The following is a 20,190-nucleotide window of genomic DNA, read 5'->3' as shown; positions in this document are numbered from 1 at the left end:
ACTTCTTCCACCTTGTTCTTTAATCATATTTTCCTCTGGCTGCTTTTCACACATCCACCCAAGGTAGAAGGAATATCTCCCATAAAAATTGTAGTGTGAAGAGTTCTCCATTTTACAAAAGAAAAAAGTGGGAGGAAATCTGCCACAATAATGAGGGAAGCCATACTCTGTTCGTTAGCAGGGACTTTCTTTGAACAATGCCCCAACCTGCTGTCCAAGGAAGACTTGCGTGGGAGCGACAGGAATGGGGAGGTGAAGGCTGCCCAGGTTCTAAGGACTGCCTTCCATGCAGCCTGGCAACAAATCCTCCTGGGCAAGGCATTTCCGGCTCAGTGTGTTGCTTTTTTTCCATGTGGAGTTGTAGAAGAAAACCTGGGAAGGGATTAAGTCAAGCATTTGCTTCCCAGCTGAAGAAGAGGAACACGGACCTCAGAAAGACTGCAGAAGTTGAAAGCTCTGGAAGTGCATCAATTTTTAAAACCATACACACACAGTTTAAAAGGAAATTTTTTTTTAATAACAGTTAAAATATTAACAATGAGAAACAGCAGTGCACACACAGGCATGGCTAGCTTTGTGGCTGAAACAGAGGAAGGTGGGTCATGGGCTGTTATGAAGAATGGAAAGAATTGCACAGGTCTGGAAAAGATCTGGAAATGACACTCCCATCCATATTTTAATGCCAAAGCAAGAGAACATCAAGAAATCACCAAATGCCATCCTGGGAGGTCAGAATCGGGGGAGACAGGGGACATCTCATAAATCAAAGGCTAGTTCTGGAGACAGGAAAACAGGGCCAGCAGCTCCCGGGCCTTGCAGCTCGCTGGTGGGTGCAGGACTGAGAAGAATGTGGATACGGGTTGTGCTAGAATCCTGGTTTTTCAGAGAAGAAAACTGGGGCTGAGGAGCAGGTCTAGAGTCAGCACACAGGCGTTTGGACCCAGGGCTCGCTGCAGTATCTTCACTCAACTTCTGCACAGAACAGCTCCAGGAAGTGGTGTCTACAGGTGCAGGTAAAGATGGAAGATGGACTAATTGAACTGAAGGAGGCTCTGAGCAAAACAGTCACCCCCTCCTCCACCCAACCACTGCCTTTCCTCCCATCCAGCTCACACTCCTACAAAGTCAGTCCGTGCTTGCTTTTCCTGGTGAGTTTCTTCTAAACGAATGTACTTGTCTCTTCTCTTTCTACATGAAAAATACTAAGGCAAAACCAGGCACCTTTGACTTCTCCATGCAGCTCTGTAGCCATGGACCAGATTGAGCCACAGTTTTTTTACAGCCTCCTTGAAGACAGACTGAGGAAGACACTGCCCCACCCAACACAGCCCACCGGGGCTTGGTGTGTAGACCCCATCCTCACTATTCCTGCAGGCTAGAGCGCTCAGCCTCTGAGCGGCATGGCCCCAGGCAGTCATGCAGCCATCTGTTCAGACCCAAGGCCAAACCCACACTCCTGTGAGGGCCAGGGGATTCCCTTGGCAGAAGGAAACATTTTCCATTGTCAGTATTCACAGGGAGAGGCCTGTCTTGGGGTAGGTTGAGGTGGGGGAACATGCCCTCTGCTGTGAGCCTAAGTGCCAGGCCTGAGGTATCCTGGGGTTGGGGGAGGCAGTGGCCTGAAGAGAGGCAGGGATTAGGGTCAATCCTGGGGGCCCTGGCTGCTATCCGATGGCATGTTTGGGGTTCTTGGCCTGTCTTTGTGCGTGAACCATGTTGGCTCCTATGAAACCTACAAACTTCCTTCTCAGGATAATGCCGTAAGTACACAAAACTAAATAGGATTAAATAAAAATATTAAAATAGGCCTTATCCATGTACTCCCTCATTAAGAACTCCCTTGAGAACTCAAGTGACCTAGATTTTGGCATAAACTGTAAATGGGGAGCAGCCACGGTGAGCTCTGGTTCTGCAGTTGCAGGCTGTGCTGGGCCATGCAGGCTGCTGCTGTGATGAAGGATACCTGGCCCCTGCAGAGCACACAGTGCAAACCTCCCAGGGTCTCTTGGCACTGGCTGGAGCCACTTCCATTTTGTTTTATACTCAAATGTCCAAGGATTGGCTAAGAAGTTAATTAAAGTGTCATTTCTAAGTACAAAGACATTTCTGTAGAAGCATATCCTTTATAAATTGTATTGAGTAGATTCACTTATATAGCACATCAACACATTATTTTCTATTTTATACTACTTTTGTTATGAAGTACTCAAACCATAAATAAACCCGAGGATGTTCTCTTAGAGACAGATAAACATAGGGTACCGAGGACTCGGTTTTCATTTTGCTTTCCATCTTCGTAGTGACTTTTCAGTGGCTGAGCTCACTGCAAGCTTTTCACGGAGGCTGAGAGCCATGTGGACTCTGGGCCCTGGTGCTCCGCAGGAGTGACATTTAGCAGGTTGCAGCATCAGCTCACCTGCTGCTGCGGAGCTCTGTGTCTCCAACAGGCACCTGCACACACGGAGGTGTTGTCATTACCCTTAGTGCTATGCACACAGGCAAGTCTGGGCCTGTTGCGAGTCACCTCCGGTAATCACAGACTCAGACACATGGTGCAGTGGAGAAGCTGGGGAGACAAGCAGCACCCACACCCTGTGCCTCCCGACCTCCGTCAGGACACCATGTCCCCATCACTCCCCTCCCCACCCACTCTACCTGGGCCTGAATCATAGCCCAGAGTCCGCATGCCAGGTCCAGCACCTATTCCTCTCAGTCTGTGGATTTCCAGCCACTCTGCCAGCCACACCCTCACACAGACATTCCAAGACAAGGGAAAGGGGCTGTGGGGAAGCCTCTGACCTAACATGAAAGGCCCCCCATGGCTTCCAGCCACAGGGAGGGGAGGGCATGGGGGATGCTGAGATTTCCTCCAATGACCTCTCTGCAGCAGCTCCTTCAAAGGAGCTCTTCTTTTCCAGTTGAAGGCAATGCTTTTTCACTTTTTGTATTCAGGCTGGTTAACAGGCAGCTGTGATCGCTCTTAAGACTGAGGTCCTAGGAGAGTCTGGGAGCGAACTCACTTCCTAGTGGCATTGAGGGAAGACACCCAGTCATCCTGAGCTCTCTACCTGGACCATGCCTTACCCAGGCTGCTGGCCCACACTCTACCACACAATGTCTTATTTTCAGAGCACATTGAAGTTCAACTTCCTCCTCTCCATGACTCCACACAGATTGTGACTTCTGCTTCATGGGGGAGTGCAGCATGAGGATTTCTGCTCCGCCCATGAGTCTGAAAGGTTTCCACACCCAAGCAAGCCCTGGATGGGGTTCATTTCAGTTCCTGGTCAAAATATGGGGGCCGTTATACTCAACTACCCAGGACGAGGTGCTGGAAGAAAAATTCTCCAGATTGTAAAGTTTAGTGTCGAAATATCAAGTAAGGCATTTCTTTTCTTTGCAGTCAGGCAACAGATCCAAAAGCAAGAGAGTAAACTTCTCATTTCTATGCATATCAGTTTTCCAAGGGAAAGAAAAAGAATGACGAATGGAAGGACCCTAAGATCAGGGAAGTTCAGGGAGTTATTTTACCTCCTGCACTTGATCCATCTGCAAAATGAAACATGGCATCCACTTCCTCAGGAGAAGACAAACCTACAGAGAACACTGAAGTCTCACTTTCCTATGACTAATGTTTACGATGCAAGAACATTTGATCAAAGTAGGCCTACCCAAGAGCTGGAGTAGGCGCTTACCCATAGCTCCCAACATGGCCCTACAGAAATCACAGGTGGCTTCAGGTGAGCCCCAGACACCTGGAGCTCCTTATGAGTAGTGTGGCAGGTAAGCCTTTGATAAATCCCAGCTCTAAAACCTTGGCAAGGGCCACTTGGCTTTCCAACATTCTTTTGCGTGTCAAAGCTCCAGCCTGATGCTTCCAAAGGCGCATGCTCCACAGGATTTGTGGCAATTCTCATGGCTGAGCACTTTGCAGCGCATTGGCAAGGAGGCGCTCTTCCCCTCCCAAATATGCAAGCCAGAGCATGTGAGCGACAGCTGCCTGGCCTGCCCTCCTTAGCCTGGCAGAGCGGGAAGCCTTGCTCAGGCAGCTCCCCATGGCTGGAAGGCCTTCCCTCCCTCCCTTCCAGTTCCTCTTCTACACTGGTGAGGTGCATGGGTCTTTACTGCTCTTCTACAAATATAGGGAAACTGAGGCTATCATCTGCTATGTCCCCAACACTCATCTCTCACATCACACTGGAGGGCAGCAACTCAGCCTCTCTGAGATTACAGACTCTGGTCTCCCACTTGGGATGACGATGTTGATTCTAGAGGAGCAAATAAGTAATTTTCCATCAGTACGTTTGGTACTTAGAGCAGTCTCAAGTGTTCAGCTATTCTTTGTATCATGCTTAATATTATTAGTGCAACATATCTTAAAAGCATTTTCTCTGATACTGTTTTGGTTCCCTTTGACACTTACCCCACTTTTAAGCTGTTTTTCATAGAAAGGCTTAGTTAATTCTTATGTTTGGCCAGTTTAAACAATCTAACTTCCTTTTTATCAGATCTCTTTAAAAGCCATAGCGATTTAATGAAATTTGTTGAAATATATCAACCACCCTGTGAAATGGACACTTCAGAGTTGTCATGGCCCCTCATGTGTCCCTGGTGGGGGTGTGGGTATGTATGTGTGATGATTTTGTTTGTTTTCATGGGGTGTTTTGTTTCCAGCTGAGGGGAGGGGCATGAAGGGGTAAACCATCAGGATTGTTTTCCAGCAGTCACTTGTTCTAGAATGGGAACCTGTTCCTGTGAAAGATTCCAAGCTTCACCTCCTATTACCATAAATGGATTATATATTCTCTCTATAGACAGAACAATTAAAGCGAACTACAGGACTCACTGGAGTGGAGGAGATCTGGAAACCCCGCTTATAGCATGGGAACTGAGCAAGCCAGCTTTTCACAGTGATTGATGCTTCAGGTTTAACAGTGCCAAGGAGGGCTGGGCCCAGTCTCCTCCTGAATTCATTAGCTGTGTTTGTTGTACCCATGGACTACCTGTGTCTTTTTGGCAGGGGATCATAAAGCCAAGTGACAGCACCTGCTCTGCCCAGCCGTTGCTTCTGCAGCCAAGGTCAGAGGGGATTCTGCCAGCAGTGTAACCGCTGCAGTCCCAAACCTTCCTAACAGGCCAGCAGCCCAACAAGAACCCACACTGAACACCCAGTGGCACCCATGCCACCACAGACCAGTGCGTCCCACCCCACTGGTGGGACGCACTGGGGAAATCCAATTTTGTAAATACAAGTCGCCCACCAAAAGAAAAAGTTAGGGAGAAAGCTATTTCTCTTTTTTAAAAAAAGAAAAGTGGGTACCTGTTTTGCTTAAATTTGACTGCAGGCCACACCTGCACAGATGAGCCTGGGCAGGCCTGCTGCAGAGCGGTGACGAGGTGGCACAGGCTGGAGGAGGGGCCGCCCCACCCCAGCACATAGGGCTCGCCCCACACACACGCAATCCTGGCCCCAGATTGCATCTGCAATGGGACTGACCAGGTCTTAGGCAAAGTCTCTGCTCCAGAGACAGGGCTCCCCTTTCCGTCTCCTCCAGCAGATCATTATTGGAGTTCATCCACTTTGAACGCTATCTATTCATCACCCTACACTTCCTGCACACCGAGCACCTGGGGCATTTTTACTCCCAACACTCACGACCATCCTAATTCATAATCAAGTAGCAAATGTCTTACAAGGAAGCAGAACAGAAAGAAGTGGGTACTGAAAGAACTACTTTGTGTTAATTTCACTTGACTAATTAGACAACCTCCTAGCAAATCTTAAAGTAGTCTAGAGACTCAAAGATTTAATATATGGTGTATTCTTTTCCTATCTACATTCATTCATTACTCAATAATCACTCTGTGCCAACACTCAGTCAAAATTCTACATTTTTCTCTTTTGAGACAGGATCTCACTCTGTAGTCCAGGCTGGAGTGCATCATAGCTTGATCACAGCTCACTGCAGCCTCAGCCTCCTGGGCTCAAGCCATCCTCCTGTCTCAGCCTCACCAGTAGTTGAGACGACAGGTGCATGCCAGCACACCCAGCTAATTTTTTAATTTTTTTGTAGAGATGGTGTCTCATTATGTTGCCCAGGTGAGATATTTTTTGTATTGGCCTCATGATTAATTTTACCTGTGTTAAGTGGCTTAAATCTGAATTACACATTATCATGATGATAGACGATAATAATTTTAGATACATTACCAAATACATGTACATGATATTTTACAAGAACTTAGAGGAGTCAGTCCTTACACTCATGGATTTTGCAGTCTATGTTTAATGTAATTCTATGTTCACTGAATATAGAATCAATATATAACCCCCAATATGTACTATTGGTAATTGGGTCAATGATTTGTCTCATTATTGCATTATTGTCAATATATAATCCCCAATATTACCATTAGTAATTAGGTCAACGAGTTGTCTCATTATTGCAGTTTTGTCAATATTAATCCCCAATATGAACTATTAGTAATTAGGTCAATGAGTTGTCTCATTATTGCAATATGTATACTTATGTTGATACAGTAAGAGTCACCAGAAGCAATATGAGTTTCTAAAGTAATTCCATGAAAAAATGCACACAACATATCTTGTTGGGAGCCATTGTGAATATTTCAGCAAAAAAAAGTTACAATTTTTTAAAAGTTTTTTCTCATTTTAATTGTTGAGCCATTCAGCAAACTCAGCTCAGTAATCACGGCCTCAGTAGAAAATATATATTTGGCAAAGAACAATAGTATGCTGGAACTAGCTCATAATGGCTTACAAAAAAAAAAACACCTATTAAACCATCAGGAATTATGTGAGCTTTTTGTTAAACTCTGCCATTATTAAATGTCAAATTATATAGACCTATAACTTAATGACTTATATTAAATGCAAAGTTAGTAAGAACTCAAAAATCACTACTTTGTCCATATTTTACTCCACTTTAGCATGTTCTAGGTCTCTGGTATCTGTGTTGTGGAAGCACAGTCTAACAGCAAGCTACCGCACATCTCATTCCAGCTCTGAGCTCGTGGTGTCTCATTCATATCATGAAACCCGCCATGGTGGGAGTATTTACACCACCGGAATCAGCAAATGCCACAGATCAGAGCTTTATGTATAGCTTCATGCATTGCTTAGACCTATGAAAGTGAAGAATAAAATGTGTATAATGCACATTAAACCTAAAAGTGTGTTGTGTAGGTAGCTGTTACGTTGTGAAATAGCACAGCAATTGAGAGAATATTCTTCCTCTGTTCAGAACCCATTATCCAATTCAGCAAATAAATAGCTCACATCATTGAAGAGCAAGTGACGTTCCAACACACATCTTCATTGTTTCCTTTGCACCTTACTTGTTAGTATTATTAGGAAAATATCAACCAACATTCATGTCGAAGTCACATCGGCACATCAGCTGCAACACTAGGTTGGCTACAGAAACAAGATTTCAGCAAAATCAACAAAAGCATTCTGTGAGGATAAAACAGAATTTATGATAAAGCGTATGTTTTATTATCATATATGCTATGATTGTTTGCAACTTGTGCACAGTACATCTTTATACATAGATGATGGTTAATAAAATTATGTGCATATATATGCACACTTTTTTTCCTGAAGATCTGGTTGTTATACATTTACCAGCACACCACTGGCTACCTGTCCTTTTCAGTTTTTCTCTATGTATGAAAATTCTAGCCAATCTAAAAGAGATCTATTTGCCTAAATATTTCTCCTCAGGAAACAGTAAGGGATATTTTGTGTTTGCAGAAAAAACACTGCCAATGAAGAAATAAATTTCTTAGGTGATATTTACCAAAAGATAATTTACCAAAATGCTGGGACTATACTGAAAAATGTTTTAAATCTCACTATTCAGTAGTATTGCTTATCAAAAAATATTGTTCACATATGTCCATTTAAATTATATTCTGGGCCGGGCGTGGTGGCTCATAGCACTTTGGGAGGTTGAGGCAGGCGGATCACCTGAGGTCAGGAGTTCAAGACCAGTCTGGCCAACATGGTGAAACCCTGTCTCTACTAAAAATACAAAAATTAGCCAGGCATGATGGTGCACGCCTGTAATCCCAGCTACTCTGGGGCAGGGCAGTGGGTGCAGCTGAGGCAGGAGAACTGCTTGAACCTGGGTGACGGAAGTTGCAGCGAGCTGAGATCGTGCCACTGCACTCTAGCCTGGGCAACAGAGGGAGACTCCATCTCAAAAATAAATAAATAAAATAAAATAAAATAAAATAAATTATACTCTTGTCTAAACAGTTACTGATCTTACATATCTCATCATTTCAATTGTTTAAATAAGGATTTTTTTATCCTAAAATTTTAGTGTAATTTAAAAAAATTATACATATATGTATAAATACACCTACATATACTGTACTCTTTCAGCAGAGAGAGCGCAGGGATGTTCCAACACACTTAGCGTCTGCTTCTTCCCAGGAACTCAGACCGCAGGGTCAGCCCAGTGGAGCAGGGAAGGGTTCAAGGTCCCACTGCCAGTTCTAGCACAGTCCCAAAGGAGCATTGCCCAAGAAAGCCCAAAGCATGTCCCCAAAACAGAGACAAGGCTGCAGTGAGGGGTCTCATTGAGGACTCATTGAGTTGAAGCCATACCAGTTGAGGAAATATTCAAAAGCCAGAGGATCAACTGAATTGAAATCTTGAGCAAAGAAAGGCTTCTTGGGGCATGCCTCTCGGGACCAATTAGGAGCCTGAAGTTATAGCTTCGGGGTTGTTTCTTTTTCACCTGGGAAAGCACTTGGCCATGGGAGGGCCCAGAATCATTTAGCACATGAATGAATGAATATGTGGAGCCTGCCCCCAGGGTTAGCATAGTTGCTTGAAGGCTTTATGTTTGGAAGACACACAGTATGGAAATTTTCTTACCGCACCAAATTTAAAAGCTCTGTGGCAACCCTTCCAATAGAAGTAGACAGACTCCAGCCTTTGTGCCAACTCAGCCCACCCGTGTTTGTGTAAACTGAGTTTTGCCGGAACATAGCAGGGCTGGTGCATTTATGTATGTAAAGGGTTGCTTTTGCACTGCAACAGCAGCGTTGAGTAGTTCTGACAGAGACTGGATGGCCTACAGAGCCTAAATATTTACTCTCTGGCCCTTTAGAGAAAAAGTTTGTGGATCTCTGCCTTGAAGGAATTAATACAACAGGCAGAAATCTTCTGACGTTTCTCTCTTTCACATGGTTTCACAGGTACAAAGAGTGATTGAAAGATAATTCACCAGTCCAGCTAAGGTTTACTGAATGCCTACTATATATGTCATTGAGAATAAATATCTCCCCTGCCTCCAGCCACCCAGGAGGTCTGGTTGGAGAGACAGAGACATGGATGTCTGCAATAAACAATACTCCACGTCAGATCTGGGAGTAGGCATTAACTAGAAGGATCCACGCACTCCCAGGTGGTGGCCAGTGCAGGGGCTGCCCAGACACGGGGTCTCAGGCTTCACAGGGCAGACAGCTACCCCTCAGGTCTCTGCTTCTTTGATGCCACTGGGGTTCTGCCATCTCAGAACAGAGGGGAGGGACCAACAATGACTCCCACGATCCTCTGCCGCAGGAAGAGGTCAGGCACTAGCACAGACGACCACATGTCTGCTTTCTCATTTTGACCAGTGACCCTCGTTCTTAACCCCTTCCCCCAGGCTGGGAGGAGTGAGTGCTCCCTGCACTGCAGGGTTCACCAGGTACTGTGACAAGCACGCCACCCAGTCTTTGCAGGAACCTCTGCAGCAAGTCCTGCTGTTTTCTCTTGTTGCTGCAAGGAGAGTAGGCACAGAGCTGTAAGGCTAGACAGCATCCCTGGGAACAGGTGGGGGCCAGGACTGAGTCTGTCTGACTCCAGAGCCAAGCTATTGGGAATTCTGCTGGCGTCTGAAGCCCAGGGGAGGAGGGAGTTTCCAGGAGTAGGAGTAGGGAGTGGCAGATGCAGTGAAATGTAGTGAAGTGGAGGAGAGCAGTCAACAGACCGGTGTGGAGCCATGCTGGCCTTGCTGATGACCGCAGGTGTGGGAGAGACCACTCATCTTCTGCCTACCCCACAATGCTGCCTTCAACCAGGTGGTTTTGGACAGGAGGATTTTATGGGCTGTTTGTCTTATTCTTTGTATCAAGGTCAGTCTTAATGGGAAAAGGCATCATAAATGGGCAGCCAGCATGAATGAGGTCTGTATGTTCAGATAATAACTAAGAAAGGAATAGTCACTCAAAGTTATTCAAAGACCATATTTGTAGGGCAACTGAGTGTCTGTGTGCTTATTTAGAACTCCCATTCCTTAATTAGGGAATCAAATGGACGGGGTGCAAGACTCGACTCTATCACTTAATGATTGCTCAACCTTGAACAAGTGTCACCTTCTCTTAGAAGCTCTGTTTCTTAATATACACAGTAGGGATAATGAGGCCTAATTCCCAGGCTGGTCGTGATCATAAAATGAGGTCATGCTTGTAAATTAACTCTGTATGGTGCTTGGTTATCAATAATGCTGTTGTTCCCATCATTAGTTATTAGGACTGATACGATTAGTGTTACTGAGATTATTAGAGGTTTATTATACTAAGAAATCAAGATAGAAAGGTGGCTATGTCCCAGCAGTTGGCAGAGTAGTAGGCAGCAGGAGGGTGTCCTGGCGGCACAGTCTCTCCTGTGTTTCTACTTTACTGATTCTCCCCTCTGGCCACACATGTTTCTGCCTGGCTACAGACCCTGCCACTGGGCCACCATCCACAGCTCCCCATCTAGAAGCCGCCACATGGGATGGTGCTGCATCCCCACCAACTGCCTCTGCATCCCCACCTACTACCCCCACTACACTCACCTCTCCTGTGCATCTATCTGCACAGACGTTCTTATGGGTAGCACTGGCTCAACAGCACACATTTGCTTAACCATGGAGCTGCAGGTGTCTGCATTTCCAGTAAGGTGCTAAGTTCCATGAGGGCACACAGGATAGATATGGTGGCCCCTTCTGTGTAGCCATCTCAAACGGACAGATGAAGCCTGAACTCCGACAGAAAGCCTCAGGCAGTAAAGGGAGAGGGCTGACTTTCATTCCAGCCCAACCAGCTCCCTGCTCCATGAGGACCATCACATCACTTTTCTTTCAGTTCACTAGCCTATGCAATGTGAAAGACGAGACAACTCAGTACATTTGTGTTTCTTCCATTTGTTTATCACGTATCAAAAGGGAAGGATAGTAATACTAATCACAAGAGTATTCACCAGAGTAAATTCCAAGGAGTGCTTGAAGCTGCCCAGGGGAAAAGTGCTCTGTAACTAACACCTATGATGATACTACCTACAGATGAAGATGAATGCTTTGTGCACATCCTACTTGCCCTTTTGTGGAACTTGCAAATACCACCTCCAAGAAAGGCAAATTGTGAATATTAGGATTTTTATTTTATATGCACATACTAAGCCCTTCCTGCAAGAGAATATGGATCATGTATTAGTCCATTTTCACTCTGCTAATAAAGACATACCCAAGACTGGGTAATTTATAAAGAAAAAGAGGTTTAATGGACTCACAGTTCCATGTGGCTGAGGAAGCCTCACAATCATGGAGGAAGATGAAAGGCATGTCTTACATGGTGGCAGACAAGAGAGAATGAGAACCAAGTGAAAGGGGATTCCCCTTATAAAACCATCAGCTCTCGTGAGACTTATTTACTACCATAAGAACATTATGGGGAAACCACTTCCATGATTCAATGATCTCCCACCAGGTTCCTCCCATAACACATGGGAATTAAGGGAGCTACAATTCAAGATAAGATTTGGGTGGGGACACAGTCAAACCATATCAGATCAGTAAAGGTAAATGGATTACTTGCATCCAACCATCGGTAACTGGCAACATTGAATATGCATATTATATAAAAAACTTGAAGCCCAGATTATGTTAACCCACTTCAATTAATATCTTCAAAATATCAAGAAACTGAATCTGGATTCCTACTGGCCATGAGACTTTGTTTAAGCCTTTATCTTCTCTAAGCCTTAATTTGTCTACATGAAAAATGGGTTAATATCTATGCCATAGAAATTTTATAAGAAACAAATTTGGTTTTGTAAATGAGAGGCATTTAGCTTCTTCTCTACTCAGGCATAGTTCACTATTAATTTGCATATATTTGTTTTGTGGTAATATATCCGAAAATGCTGAAATTCCAATGGGTGTCTATGAAATACAGTCATCACATAGCAGTAACTGGACATAGATACACAAAAGCAGGCCAGAATTTTTATTTTCAAATATAAAATTCCTTCTGTGGTTTGAATCTGGGGATTTAGATAACTTTGAAGATCTCTGTGAAATATTCCTCAAAATTGTTTGTGAGTGTAGCAGTTACTCTTGGTTGTCTCCAATTCAATTTCTTCTCAGAAGGCAGAGTGCATATTTAGTTTAAATGTCAACCACTATGGGTAAGCTTACCCTTTCCCCAAGTCTAGGTGTGAGTGGTGATTGGTCTAAGACAGTGATAATGGTAATATTCACCTTGCCAATGGATTCTCTAGGTAAGTTATCCATTTCTGGGCAATATAATGTAAAACGGGACTTTCTGGGGGGCTTCTGAGAAATGTTTCTGTACTCCTAAGGAGACCCTGGGATATATAGCCCATTTTTTGTCTTTGGACATCCTTGGTCTGGATGTGATACCTGAAAGGGCTGCAAACACCTTGTTCTCAGAGGTGAGAATGGGTTGACACAGAAGGCAGAGGAAGGGATGAACTAAACCTGGTTTGTTTGTTTTTTTTTTTTTCCTTTGGGCAATATTTTTATTGTCACCTTTTAAAAAATCTTCTAAACACTGTTAGTTGATTTGAAATTGATTGATCTTTTGAGTTTTCTGGAGACATGATATTGTACAAATGCTTGCTGACATAAGTTTTCATGGGTTCTTCGCAGTCTTTTGTACCTGGACACCACACATTCCTCCCCTCATTTTGTAAGCCATATACATATCTCTCTAATTGGCATAATTTCTCAAAGGACAATGTGAAATTGCAGTGACCATTCTGGGGAAATTTTGACATGAACAAGATTGTTTATTTGACAGAGCCAATAAAACAAAAAGGGAAAAATCCTCATGTTTTTAAGACACCCATGAGTGTTGAATCAACCGACCTGAAACCTGTCTTATTTCTGGACTTCTTTTTCTGAGATGCTAAATGTCTTTATTGTTAGAGTTTTCTCTTATTTTCAACTCAATAAATCTTTACTAATTTTTGTCTGTATGCCAAAGATGTGAAAAGCAGTGGCCCAAGCTACTCTAAAAATGTATGTTGCATCTAGAAAAATTTCCTATAAGACAAAGTGCTATCATCACTTGCAGCCTGAAGGATTAAGTCAGCCTGATCTCTTACACATAGAAAATGATATTATCCACAGCTTGGGGGGCACAGCAGCTGGTGATAGCAAACCAGGGACACGGGAGCATGCCAGGGAGCTGTGCATTCTTTCATATGTGATTGCTGAGAAGTATTCTAGGCAGAATGTGTTTCCATCCACTTCCCTTATCTTTAACTCCATCTGAGTGTACTTCTCTAAATTAACACAGCTCCCAATAAGGAATGGGAAGATGAGGTCAAGCAAATGATCCCGCTAGAAACACTTGCCCAGTGCAGATGTGCAGTAACCCCACCAGGATGACCTCCCCAAGTCAGAATCTGTCAAGAAAAGAACACTGAGGTGCACCATCATGTTTAATGATGACATCTGAGGACGATGACTTCATGTGACTCATAAACTCAGTTAATTATGTTATTCTATTTCAAAAATATAGTGGAGAATTTGTCAGGAAAGCTCTAGTATCATACCAGAGGCTAGAGGTTCAAAAGTTCAGGCAAAATCAAAAAGGTACTTTTCTTTAATAATAAAAAAGATCATGTCAAGACAGATTCAAAAAACATTAAGAAACACGTCTTAATGTCAAGAAACATGTCTTGATGTCAAGAAACATCTATTAATATAAAAGAACTTTGAGGAATAGAAGGAATGTAGTGATGCGGGATAGAAAAAAACATTTGCATGCTCCAGAGATGCAGGAGAAATTGAAGATGCTTCATCCACGTAAAATATGACCCTTTGAGTCCTGCCAAGGTCAATGAGACCCAGAGCAATCGGCTCGATATAAAATTGGATTTCTACGTTTTTCTTACTTGCACTAGTTCCTCCCTTCTTGTATATCTGCCACTTTTTTATTTCTCTACCATCCCTGCAACTTCACCTCCTTAGCCCATATTTTATAACTGTCCCAGAAGATAGATGCCACAAATGTTGCAAAACAGATGAGAGACAGCAGTGGAGTGGCAGTGACCCTTGTTTTCTGGACTAGCTTGTTTTCTGAATCTCAGTTCCTTTAGTTAAAATCTCGTCTTTGTTTCTGTATGGCTTTGCGTTCAGTGGCAGCGGGATGGGGCAAATACACTTTAGTTCAAATCATGAGTCATTTAGTTACGAACAAGTCAAATGCTCCATCGCTTTTCAATATTTCAAAAGCTCCGTACCTGCTTTTCCATATTTCCCCTTCCCTCAGAGTCTTTTGCAAGCTATCATCTTTCCACAGGTAATATGCTTGCACCCAAGAAAGTTCAATGGCAGGTTAGAGAATATATGGTTTTGACTAAAGTTTAAAATTATAGGTTCAGGGTTGAGAAAGTAAAATCTGTCTTTCAGTGAATTAATAGACTTAAAGTTCTACTGGCAAATATTAAGATGGTTTAAGCTCCAAACCATCTCTTGAAACTGTAATTATAATTTCTCCCTAGGTATGCAATTGAAAATACCGTACAACTTTCAGAAATACTGATTTAAAAAAAAAAAAAATCTTATGTTGTCATGGAAACACGAATAATGAGATTTTTTAATCTTTTAATACAAAATAAAGCAGAGTTTCAAGTCAAAAACAAATGAGAAACAAATTTTCATTTCTGATGACCAAAATTACAAAAGATATATCTGTAAAAAAATAAAACCACACTATTATGGTATTAGGAAGAGAATGTTAAAGTTTAAATTTCATAAATATTCTCATCATATTCATATTTATTTACCTTCATTTATAATTTTCTGAAAAACAAAGTATTTTTTCCCAAAAACTTTCCATGCTATGGTTTTTCTCTTTCTCTAGGGGTCACTTATTTACATTGTGGAAAAATCTCAGGAACATCTGTTCAAGGACTTTGGCTTTTAGAGAAGCATGAAATGGAGGAAGCAAAACTAATACACTTGTGCATAAAACCTCTCCACTCATTTTAACTTCAGGTCACTGATTAGCAAAGAAAATAGCTGCATCTATTCACAGACTTCAACGAGAAATAGAATTATGTAAAATAATTGAGCCTAAATGAAAAAAATATTTGTATTAAACAGTGAGCTTTTCTCCACCTCCATTGCACTCTTTATAAATCACTCCCGAGAAACATGGACTGGGTGTCCTACCGTTTTCCCATTTCCTTAGTTAGACAGCATATGAACTCCCTGAGAATAAATACCAAGAGACAGCTGTACAGTCTCAATTTAACTGTAGGCCAAGTAATTACAGTAATACCTTGGATTTTTATATCTTCTAGTCTCCTGAGGACACAAAGCCCATTCACATATATTACCACATCGACTCCCAAGGAGTACCCACGTCCATAACACATCCCACTGTAGTTGGAAAAGTGGCTTCCATATAAGCTTAAGAAACCTGCAGAGCCTCAGAAATGAGACTGGGCTCCACTTAACTCACGTTTTCTTCTAGAACAATCTAGAACCAGAAGATTAAGAGGTGTCTGTGGATGTGACCCACTGACCTTACACAAGGGGTCACCTGCATTTTTATGTCTTAAAATTGGAGAAGGAGGTGGCCTATGACTCTACCTAGTGGCTTTACACCACAGGTCATTGGCAGGCTTCTTAGAACAGTTCCATTCTATTATTCCTTAGAGCATCCATCCCTGAGAACTATGGGTTTGTTTTTCTCAACAATTTTCAACAAATTTGAATATTAATTCTAAATTCTGAGCTATTTATACACTCACGATTGTAATCAGCCACACACTTCCTGTGCAGGAGGCCAATCCCCTGCTGTCAAATGCTTTGTAAACTGCTGGCAGAAGTGCTTCCTGAGAACGCTGGAGGTGCATGAGAAGGCGCCTCGGGCAGAGCGCAGTAGAGCCACTCACCGGGCAGCGGGGCAGCCGCACAGTCTGGGCACGTGCCCTAGGCTACATCCTTGTAGCTGCCATTGCGATTGAGGGATCAACACAAAGCATTAAAGGAGCTCATAAAACGAAGACTGATCCACAATGGAAGGGTCAGGAAAGGCCCAAAGGAAGCAGCGTCCCATTTGCGACGTGGTGAACTAAAGAGCCTGCTAGGAAAAGACCGGAAGGAGCTGTAGAGACGGGAAAGCCTGTCTTAACATAGCGCAAGGCGCCTGACCCCGAGCCCAGCTATGCCTCCCTCAGGCACATGCAAACCGGTACCACCCACAGCCTCTCTTTAATTTGACGCTCCCAGCTCTTCTCTAGGAGGCCTCACCTCCCTCCCTTAATGGAATAGATTTTTCCTTTACACCAAAAAACAATCACCTCCTTGCCTCAAGAACACAGTGTTTACACAACCAGTGTAATTTCTTTTCATTGGTGACTTTTGGCCCTGGGGTTATATTTCTTATACGCACAATGTTTTGAATGTGACATTTTAAACCTAACTTCGCCCTTTTCTTCCAAAGCTACATTAATATAGTAGGAGGCTTAACAGACAATCCAGGCAGAAATGTCTGCAAGTTCACTACCAGTGCCCCAAAAATGTGAATTGTTTTCCTCTGCATATGGGGATTTAATGTTATTGCAGGGTTTCACATTTTTATGAGCACTTAAAATGTTAGATCTGATTGGGATCTAGGCTCACATTAACTCATTTCAAATTATTGAAATACCCATCTTCTAGCTAAAATAAAATGGTTACCAAATCAGAACTATGAAGAGCATGGGCATGATGGACGAGTACGTTTCTGGATATCTTAAGAAATAATCACGAAATTACCACAGAAAACTAAGTAATCAAAATAAACATATTTAAGTGGGCCCAAAATAACCTGGTTGTATAATATCAAGTAACACTAACGAGGTCACATGGTTCAATGGAAGGAAGGGCATCACTTTTTCTGCCACATTTATCCTATTACGTAGAAGAACGAGTGATTTTAGAACCCATAAAGCCCATGCCAGGTGCCTTAGTCATAGAGATTTTGTATTGACCAAGATGAGAGTAACTTTCTGATTCTGTGATATGCTCAGATACATGCATCTTGAAGTCTTGCAAAGAAACTATATTTTTCCCAGGAGGCCTCCTCATTTGGGGGTTCACAATGAAAGTGGTTACATGTGTGTTTCTCTAGCTCTCCCTCTATACCCAACCTCTAGTGTCCACACAGGCCCAGGGCCCAAAGAAACTGAGCCCCTGTGTGTTGGGACATTACGTTATGATCTCTATGTGTTTTTAAAAGTTAGGTGACTTTATACTCAGATTCTCTATAGCATGAAAACATTAATGAAACAAAAAATCTGTTTAGAAAAAATAGAATTTTAATCTTTTTTGGCATCAAGGATACCTACAGTTTTACTGATTAATAAATTATAGATGATAAAATTTTATACAAAGTAAATATGATTTTTTTTAAATCTAGATGTTTATTTTGTTCCTGAAACTTTTCTGATTTTTCTTTTTTTATTTTATTTTATTTATTTATTTATTTTTATTATTATTATACTTTAGGTTTTAGGATACATGTGCGCAATGTGCAGGTTAGTTACATACGTATACATGTGCCATGCTGGTGCGCTGCACCCACCAACTCGTCATCTAGCATTAGGTATATCTCCCAGTGCTATCCCTCCCCTCTCCCCCCACCCCACAACAGTCCCCGAAGTGTGATGTTCCCCTTCCTGTGTCCATGTGTTCCCATTGTTCAATTCCCACCTATGAGTGAGAATATGCGGTGTTTGGTTTTTTGTTCTTGCGATAGTTTACTGAGAATGATGATTTCCAATTTCATCCATGTCCCTACAAAGGACATGAACTCGTCATTTTTTATGGCTGCATAGTATTCCATGGTGTATATGTGCCACATTTTCTTAATCCAGTCTATCATTGTTGGACATTTGGGTTGGTTCCAAGTCTTTGCTATTGTGAATAATGCCGCAATAAATATACGTGTGCATGTGTCTTTATAGCAGCATGATTTATAGTCCTTTGGGTATATACCCAGTAATGGGATGGCTGGGTCAAATGGAATTCTAGTTCTAGATCCCTGAGGTATCGCCACAATGACTTCCACAAGGGTTGAACTAGTTTACAGTCCCACCAAGAGTGTAAAAGTGTTCCTATTTCTCCACATCCTCTCCAGCACCTGTTGTTTCCTGACTTTTTAATGATTGCCATTCTAACTGGTGTGAGATGGTGTCTCATTGTGGTTTTGATTTGCATTTCTCTGATGGCCAGTGATGGTGAGCATTTTTTCATGTGTTTTTTGGCTGCATAAATGTCTTCTTTTGAGAAGTGTCTGTTCATGTCCTTCGCCCACTTTTTGATGGGGTTGTTTGTTTTTTTCTTGTAAATTTGTTTGAGTTCATTGTAGATTCTGGATATTAGCCCTTTGTCAGATGAGCAGGTTGTGAAAATTTTCTCCCATTTTGTAGGTTGCCTGTTCACTCTGATGGTAGTTTCTTTTGCTGTGCAGAAGCTTTTTAGTTTAATTAGATCCTATTTGTCAATTTTCACTTTTGTAGCCATTGCTTTTGGTGTTTTAGACATGAAGTCCTTGCCCATGCCTATGTCCTGAATGGTATTGCCTAGGTTTTCTTCTAGGGTTTTTATGGTTTTAGGTCTAACATTTAAGTCTTTAATCCATCTTGAATTGATTTTTGTATAAGGTGTAAGGAAGGGATCCAGTTTCAGCTTTCTCCATATGGCTAGCCAGTTTTCCCAGCACCATTTATTAAATAGGGAATCCTTTCCCCATTGCTTTTCTCAGGTTTGTGAAAGATCAGATAGTTGTAGATATGCGGTGTTATTTCTGATGGCTCTGTTCTGTTCCATTGATCTATATCTCTGTTTTGGTACCAGTACCATGCTGTTTTGGTTACTGTAGCCTTGTAGTATAGTTTGAAGTCAGGTAGCGTGATGCCTCCAGCTTTGTTCTTTTGGCTTAGGATTGACTTGGTGATGCAAGCTCTTTTTTGGTTCCATATGAACTTGAAAGTAGTTTTTTCCAATTCTGTGAAGAAAGTCATTGGTAGCTTGATGGGGATGGCATTGAATCTGTAAATTACCTTGGGCAGTATGGCCATTTTCACAATATTGATTCTTCCTACCCATGAGCATGGAATGTTCTTCCATTTGTTTGTATCCTCTTTTATTTAGTTGAGCAGTGGTTTGTAGTTCTCCTTGAAGAGGTCCTTCACATCCCTTGTAAGTTGGATTCCTAGGTATTTTATTCTCTTTGAAGCAATTGTGAATGGGAGTTCACTCATGATTTGGCTCTCTGTTTGTCTGTTACTGGTGTATAAGAATGCTTGTGATTTTTGTACATTGATTTTGTATCCTGAGACTTTGCTGAAGTTGCTTATCAGCTTAAGGAGATTTTGGGCTGAGATGATGGGGTTTTCTAGATATACAATCATGTCGTCTGCTAACAGGGACAATTTGACTTCCTCTTTTCCTAATTGAATACCCATTATTTCCTTCTCCTGCCTAATTGCCCTGGCCAGAACTTCCAACACTATGTTGAATAGGAGTGGTGAGAGAGGGCATCCCTGTCTTGTGCCTGTTTTCAAAGGGAATGCTTCCAGTTTGTGCCCATTCAGTATGATATTGGCTGTGGGTTTGTCATAGATAGCTCTTATTATTTAGAGATACATCCCATCAGTACCTAATTTATTGAGAGTTTTTAGCATGAAGGGTTTTTGAATTTTGTCAAAGGCCTTTTCTGCATCTATTGAGATAATCATGTGGTTTTTGTCATTGGTTCTATTTATATACTGGATTACATTTATTGATTTGCGTATATTGAACCATCTTGCATCCCTGGGATGAAGCCCACTTGATTATGGTGGATAAGCTTTTTGATGTGCTGCTGGATTCGGTTTGCCAG

At 42.3% G+C, this 20,190-nt stretch overlaps 1 long non-coding RNA gene across 1 annotated transcript in view; it reads right to left on the bottom strand.

Annotated features, from left to right (window-relative positions):
- Window positions 1-498: 498 nt before the first annotated feature.
- LOC129042644 (uncharacterized) overlaps window positions 499-20,190 on the bottom strand; it is a 150,874-nt gene continuing 131,182 nt past the window's right edge. The window contains exons 3-4 of the long non-coding RNA XR_008504164.1: window positions 3,532-3,594; window positions 499-2,451 (exon numbers count right to left, since the gene is read on the bottom strand). This is a non-coding gene — a long non-coding RNA (uncharacterized LOC129042644). The remainder of the gene's footprint in view (window positions 2,452-3,531; window positions 3,595-20,190) is intronic.

This window comes from Pongo pygmaeus, chromosome 7 (assembly GCF_028885625.2).
Source record: "Pongo pygmaeus isolate AG05252 chromosome 7, NHGRI_mPonPyg2-v2.0_pri, whole genome shotgun sequence".
Taxonomy (NCBI): Eukaryota; Metazoa; Chordata; class Mammalia; order Primates; family Hominidae; genus Pongo; species Pongo pygmaeus.
This window is presented reverse-complemented; position numbering and strand designations above follow the sequence as displayed.